This window comes from Penaeus monodon, chromosome 41 (assembly GCF_015228065.2).
Source record: "Penaeus monodon isolate SGIC_2016 chromosome 41, NSTDA_Pmon_1, whole genome shotgun sequence".
In the NCBI taxonomy this organism is placed as follows: Eukaryota; Metazoa; Arthropoda; class Malacostraca; order Decapoda; family Penaeidae; genus Penaeus; species Penaeus monodon.
Window position 1 is genome coordinate 30044877 of NC_051426.1, and position 7680 is coordinate 30052556.

General features: G+C 40.0%; 2 non-coding genes across 2 annotated transcripts; both read right to left on the minus strand.

Annotated features, from left to right (window-relative positions):
- Nucleotides 1–962: 962 nt before the first annotated feature.
- Trnal-cag lies at nt 963–1046 on the minus strand. Its single transcript has one exon. It is a non-coding gene; the product is annotated as a tRNA-Leu (tRNA).
- A 6297-nt stretch (nt 1047–7343) lies between these two features.
- Nucleotides 7344–7427, minus strand: Trnal-cag. The gene has a single exon. It is a non-coding gene; the product is annotated as a tRNA-Leu (tRNA).
- Between the last annotated feature and the right edge of the window lie 253 nt (nt 7428–7680).

Here is a 7680-nt window from a genome sequence, read left to right on the forward strand (position 1 = left end):
GTGATATGATAAATAGTGATAATGATAATAGTGATATGATAATAGTGATAATATAATAGGATAATGATAATTGATAAATGACAGTGATAATGATAAATAGTGATAATGTTAAATAGTGATAATGATAAATAGTGATAATGATAAATAGTGATAATGATAAATAGTGATAATAATAAATACTGAAAAAGATGAATAGTGATAATGATAAATAGTGATAAAAATAGTAATAATGATAACTTATGATAATTATAACTTATAATGATAACTTATGGTAATGATAAATAATGAGAGATGATAAGATAATTATAGCAAGATGATGAATATTGATATAAATAGTGATAAAAATGATAATTCATGACAGCTATAACAATAAACAATAATAATGATAATTTATGATAATGATAACTTACGATTATGATAACTTGGAATAATGATAACTTACGATTATGATAAATAATGATAATGATAACTAATATGAGATGGTAGGATGATAAATGGGAAGAGACGATAATGATTACTAATGATATTGATAATTAATGATAATGATAAATAATGATCATGATAACATATGATAATGATAGCTTAAGATAATGATAACTTATGATGATGGTAACTTAGGATAATGATAAATAATGTGAGATGGTAAAATAATAATAGCAAGATACCATTACGATAAAATAACATGTTATGAAAATGAGAACAACGTATAAGATCTAATAACAATATCAATGTAACTTGATATCAGGACTACTTATAATGAGATTTAATGATAGTATTACATCTTGTCATTTTATCAGCAATAAAAATGTGTTTTTATTAATCTAATCATAATTATTCACAGTCACACTGAAATCTGATAAAGAACTTTCGTTTATCAGATTAACTAATCTATTTTTACAAAATCTTCTTTCACATTAAGGATACTAAGCATCCTTTTCATACTACACATATTATAAAGGCAGTGTCAGGAGTGGGATTCGAACCCACGCCCGGAAGACCGGACTGCGACCTGAACGCAGCGCCTTGGACCGCTCGGCCATCCTGACTGATTATATGAAGAAATTGAACCCAAATTTGGAATTTTACAATTCCAGTGTAGTCGTCACAAAACAAATATCTACACATAGATGCAGGAATGATAAAATTTCTAATTATAGTACGCCTATCGCCCAAGGATCCCAGTCTAATAGTTTACGCTGTTATGTTACAATAAATAGATGATCAATTACAGGATTCTTAATAATTCTATTGAATTTTGAATTTATGTGATTGCAAAAAAATCTCTGATATTCCAAAATAACACAGTGGTATCAGTGATTGTGATTAAGATTTACTTTCACTAAAAGTATTTAGTTTTGAAGGGCAATTTAATGTATATCTAAAATCATGGTGGACTATATCAGCAATAATGTAAATAATAATGATGGTACAACGAGCGTTTTCACAACAGCAATAAATTAATGGTGACATTAGAAACGTTAGAAGGCGTTAATATCTTCATGCCTCTGAAAGAAACAGAAATTGTCCAGATAATTCATCATAATGCTAATGGTGACGGAAAACATAAACAAAAATGAGGATAATGATAATATATGATAAATGTTAAATCATAATAACAACAATAACGGTAAAGCTAATCTTAATAATAATAATAATAATAATGATAATAATAATAATAATAATAATAATAATAATAATAATAATAATAATAATAATAATAATTATAATAATAATAATAATAATAATAATAATAATAATAATATCAATAATAATGATAACGATAATAATGATAACGATAATAAAGATGTTGTAATGACAGATAGTAATAAGGGTTAAATAATGATTATTACAACACTATGGTCATGATAACGAATGTCAATGAAAGACAATGATAACGAGAACAACGTAACGAGAAGCACTGGCAACTTGATATAATGGTCACTTAAAGTGAAGGCTTGACTATTAAATGAAGGTCTTTGATGTAATGTTTGTCAAAAAAATCGTATATTTTAATTCTTCATTAATTATTCAGCGAATAAGTGATTTGACTTAGATATTGATTGTGCTTGTATAGTTATAATGATGACGATAAACAAATAAATAATAATGTTAATGATCAATTGATAGAAATTATGTTAATAAATAAAAGATAATGTTAATAATAAATTAATTGATGACAAGTAATAGGAACGCAGAACACAGAAAAAAAAACTCTTCATGAACATAGGGCATAAAAATTCATATCTCCCCAGTCTCCAATACATTAGTTTGCGCTGTTATTTAACAATAATTAGATTATCAATCACAAAGAATTTTTGAATATTGCATGTAATTATTATTTAGTATGATGTGTAGTATGAATGTGTCTAAAATGTAATTTCACAAAAAAATGTTTTGAAGAGCAATTTGATATGCATCTAAAATAATACATTTTATAATAATGATGGTTATCATCATGGCAATGATGGTATTCATCATTGTAATATGTTTATCATAATAATGTTTATCATCATCATGGCAATGATGATATTCATCATCATGTCAATGATGATATTCATCATCATAATAATGATGGGTGGGTGCTTCACGCGCATGGTGATGTGAAGCGATGGTGTGGTAGCCTAGATAGTGTTAAGTGCTTGCATGCCTTCTCGCTTGCAGCTTCCACCCTGGCTAGCCCAGTGCGAAAAAGGGAGCAACTTCTGCATAAGTCTCCCCTGCCAGGTCACAGCCTCTCCATCATCAAGATTTCTGCAGTGCCTCCTCGTGGCCACCCATGGGTAACTGGGTACCTTGCGGTCCCAGGCTAAATCTGTGGGGGATCTCGGAGCAGCAGGAGGCCCCAGAGGTACGGAGTTATGGCCCACCGGCGTGTGGACACGCTCTGGCTTCGTACCAACTCCTGCCCCCTAGCCACCCTGGGGTAATGGGGCGGCTCGGGGGAGGTGGGCCTTGCCAGTCCTCCTCCCCCCAGAATGACCCTCTGGCAACGTCCAAAGTAAATGGAAATGCTGGGGGGAGGGGTGTTGTCCCTCCCACCCAGCAAGTAAGGCGGGCTGTGGGTCCCGCTGGGAGGGCAAATGTCGGGGTGCAGGATTGGAACGAGAGTTACTCGTCCCGCCTGCGCCCCGGCAGGCGCCAACCCACCATGAAGCTTGTGGGGGAAAGCCCTCGGGAACCCCACAGGTGGATAGGCGGTCCCACAGCCTGCCGACCCCCTTTATTTGGGGCTGTGTTGGCGGGGCGGCAGAGGTGGCGTGCACCCGGAGTGACCACCCGAGGCTTAACCTCAGGCGTGCTTTCCAGGTAGGCGCTTGGAACATCCGGTCCTTGCGGCAGGATGAGCGGTTACCTCTGCTATCGCGGGAATTGAAGCGACTGGGAGTTGAGGTGGCTGCCCTCTCAGAGGTGAGAAGACCTGGTAGTGGCACGATCAGTGTGGGTGGTTACACCTACTACTGGTCGGGCCGTAGCGATGGTCACCACCTCCAGGGTGTAGCCATAGCCATCTCCAGTCGTCTTCAGCCCGCGGTAGTCGAGGTGACACCGGTTGATGAGCGTATCATGGCATTGAGACTGAAGCATGCTTTTGGCTTCTTGTCTCTTATTGCTGTATACGCTCCTACCGATGTATATAAAACCGATGTGAAAGAGGCGTTCTACGCCAAACTCGCATCTGTGGCAGGCGATTGCCCCCGGCGAGACATTCGCATTGTTCTGGGCGACTTCAATGCAGTATCCGGCTGTGACCGAGCTGGCTACGAGATGTCTGTCGGCCCCCATGGCTTGGGAGCTGATCCCAGCAGCGAGAATAGCCTCCTTCTCCGGGACTTTGCTAGGTCCCAGAAAATGAGGATCTCTGGCACCTGGTACCAGCGCTCCAACCTGCATTGCTGGACTTGGTACAGCGATACGGGTAATGTGGCCAAGGAGATCGACCACATTCTTGTCAGCACGCGATGGAGGATCCTTCAGAACTGCAGGGTTTACCGGAGTGCTGAGTTCTGTGGCACCGACCATAGGCTGCTTGTGGCTAACCTGCCGGTCCACTTTAAAACTCCCCGTCCCTCCAGTGGCCACCCTAAGGTGTTTCACTTGGACAGACTAAGGGAGGAGGAGTGTGCCCGTGGGTTCGCCACGGCAGTCTCTGACCGATTCACAGAACCCAGCAACCTGACGGACCCAGTTGCTCTGTGGGAGTCCTTCAAGCGCGTAATACTCGAAGCAGCTCAGGATTCCATTGGCGTACGCCCAAGGACAAGGCAGAATACCATCTCCCTGGAGACATTAGAGGCCACTGAAGTGTGTCGCAAGGCTCGGCTGAATGGGAATCAAGTCTTGCGTCGTTCCATGGTGCGTAGGGCTTGGACACTGCTGAGAAGGGACAAGGAACAGTCTATCAGGAATCTTGCTGAGGAGGTCGAAGGCCATTTCTTGGTAAATGACCTTCGCCCTGCCTACCAAGCCCTGAGAAAACTGAACCCTAAGCCCTCCTCACAGATGACTGCAGTCCGATCAGCGGATGGACGGATCATCTCAGATCATGTTGGGGTTCGTGAACGTTGGGCTGAGTATTTTGAATAGTTGTACCAGGTGGACCCTCCAACAGTTAGCTTGGATGCAAGCGATGTTGCAGTGCCTGTGCCGGACCCACCCATCAGCGAGGAACCTCCTACCCTAACAGAGGTTAGGCTGGCGATTTCAAAGCTGAAGAGTGGGAAAGCTGAAGGCATATGTGATATCCCTGATGAACTGCTAAAGGCTGGGGGTGAACCTATGGCTCGGGGCCTGCATACAGTCCTGACTGCCATTTGGCAGTCTGGTACCATTCCCCCTGACCTGCTGAGGGGCGTGGTCATCCCTCTCTGGAAGGGGAAAGGGGATCGATGGGACTGTAGCAACTACGGTGGCATTACACTGCTCAGCATACCAGGCAAGGTTCTCGCCCACATTCTTCTAAAACGGATCCGCAACCACCTACTGAGGCACCAGAGACCGGAGCAGTCTGGATTTACTCCTGGCAAGTCCACAATAGACCGTGTACTAGCGCTTCGAGTAATTATGGAACGCCGTCGTGAGTTTGGTCGTGGGTTGCTTGCAGCCTACATCGACCTCAAGAAGGCGTTTGACTCGGTGCATCGGGAATCGCTATGGGAGATCCTGAGGCTCAGGGGAATTCCGACACAGATTATTGGCCTGATAGTAAGCCTCTATACTGGTACTGAAAGTGCTGTAAAGTGTGGTGGGGGTATGTCGAATTTCTTCCCTGTTAATTCAGGGGTGAGGCAAGGCTGTGTCCTTGCACCCACACTTTTCAACACTTGTATGGACTGGATAATGGGCAGAGCTACTAGCCAAAGTCAGTGCGGAGCAACACTAGGCAATATTAAGGTCTCAGACCTTGACTTTGCCGACGATGTTGCCATCCTATCTGAGTCCTTGGAGTCACTTGTGGCGGCTCTTGATGCATTTAGCAATGAGGCGAAGTCCCGAGGCCTAGAGGTCTCCTGGACCAAGACCAAGATTCAGGACTTTGGGGGCCTGTTAGGGGAACCCGTTCAGTCGATCCATGCTTGCGGCGAGGACGTTGAAGTCACAGAAAGTTTTACATACCTTGGTAGCGTAGTCCATATCTCTGGGTTGTCAGACCAGGAAGTCAGTAGACGGATTGGTCTGGCAACAGGAGCCATGAACTCGATCAACAAGAGCGTTTGGAGATGTCGGTACCTATGCAGAAGGACCAAGCTGCGTGTCTTCAAGGCCTTGATACTTCCAGTTTTGCTCTATGGAAGCGAAACCTGGACGCTATCCAGTGCCTTGGAGTCTCGCCTTGATGCCTTTTGTAACAAGTCCCTTCGCCAGATCATGGGGTACAGTTGGCAGGACCACGTGTCCAACCGGCGGTTACACCGTGAGACTGGCATGGGACCTGTTACTTGCATAATCCGAGATCGCCAACTCAGGCTATATGGCCACCTAGCTCGCCTCCCTATGGACGACCCTGCCCATCAGGTTGTCTCTCTGCGAAACAACCCTGGGTGGAGGAGACCTGTGGGACGTCCTAGGAGATCATGGCTTGGGCAGCTCGACGAGAACTGTCGCGAGGAATTAGAGATGGGCCGTGTGCCTGCCTGGAGACTCGCCTCGAGGGATCCTCGTAGCTGGAAGCGAAGGGTGGATGCGGCCATGCGCCCCCGTCGGCGTTAGCCCCTTGATAATGATGATGAATAATGCTTATCATAAGAATGAAATGATTTTTTATCATAATAATGAAATAATGTTTGTCATAACAATAATGAAATACTATTTAAAATAATAATGGAATAATGTTTATCATAATGAAATAATGTTTGTCATAATGATAATAAAGTGATATTTTTCATAATAAAAATGAAATAATGTTTATCATAGTAATAATGAAGTAATGCTTATCAAAGTAATAATGAAGTAATGTTTATCATAATAATAATGAAATGTTTATCATAATAATAATGAGATGTTTATCATAATAATGATCATGATAACTAATGATCATGATAACTAATGATCATTATAAATAATGAGTATGGTAAATAGTGATCATGATAAATAGTGATCATCATAACTAATGATATATAATGATAATGATAAATCATGATAATGATAAATCATGATAATGATAAATAATGATAATGATGAATAATGTAAAGATAAATAATGATAATGATAATGATAACTTATAATAAATAATTTGAGATGGTAACATAATACTAGTACGATGTGAGATGATAACTAATGATAATGATAAATAATGCAATGATAACTTATAATAACTAAATAATAGCTTATGGTAATGATAACTTGCGGTAATGATAACTTATGATAATGGATAACTTATGATAAGGATAACTTAGGATAAAGATAACTTAGGATAATGATAAATTGGGATAATAATAACTTGGGATACCGATAGCTAAGATAAAGATAAATATGATAATGACAACGTAGGATAATGATAAATAATGTGAGATGGTAAAAATAATAATAGCAAGATAACGATAAAATAACATGTTATGAAAATAAGAACAACGTATAAGATCTAATAACAATATCAAGGTAACTTGATATTATGACTACTTATAATGAGCTCTAATGATAGAAAGCATAAAAATTACATCTTATTATTATACCAGCTAAAAACTGTGTTCACTATTTTCATTATTCTAATTTTAATTATTCACAATCACACTGAAATCTGATAAAGAACCTTCGCGTATCGCATTACCTAATCTACTTTTACAAAGTCTACTTTCACATTAAGGTTGCTAAGCATCCTTTTCATACCACACATTTTATAATGGCAGTGTCAGGAGTGGGATTCGAACCCATGCCCGGAGGACCGGACTGCGACCTGAACGCAGCGCCTGGGACCACTCGGCCATCCTGACTGTTTATGTAAAGAAACTGAACCCAAATTTGGAATTTCACAATTCAAGTGTAATCGCCACAAAACAAAATATTCACATTGAAGCAGTGATGTTGATTTTTTTATATAGGGTTTATCTTCATGAATACTTTCGCTTATTGCCCAAGGATTCCAGTATTTTAGTTTACGATTTTATGTTACAATAAATGGATAATCAGTTATACAGGATTCTTGATTAATCTATTTAATTCTGAATGTATATCATAACAAAAAAT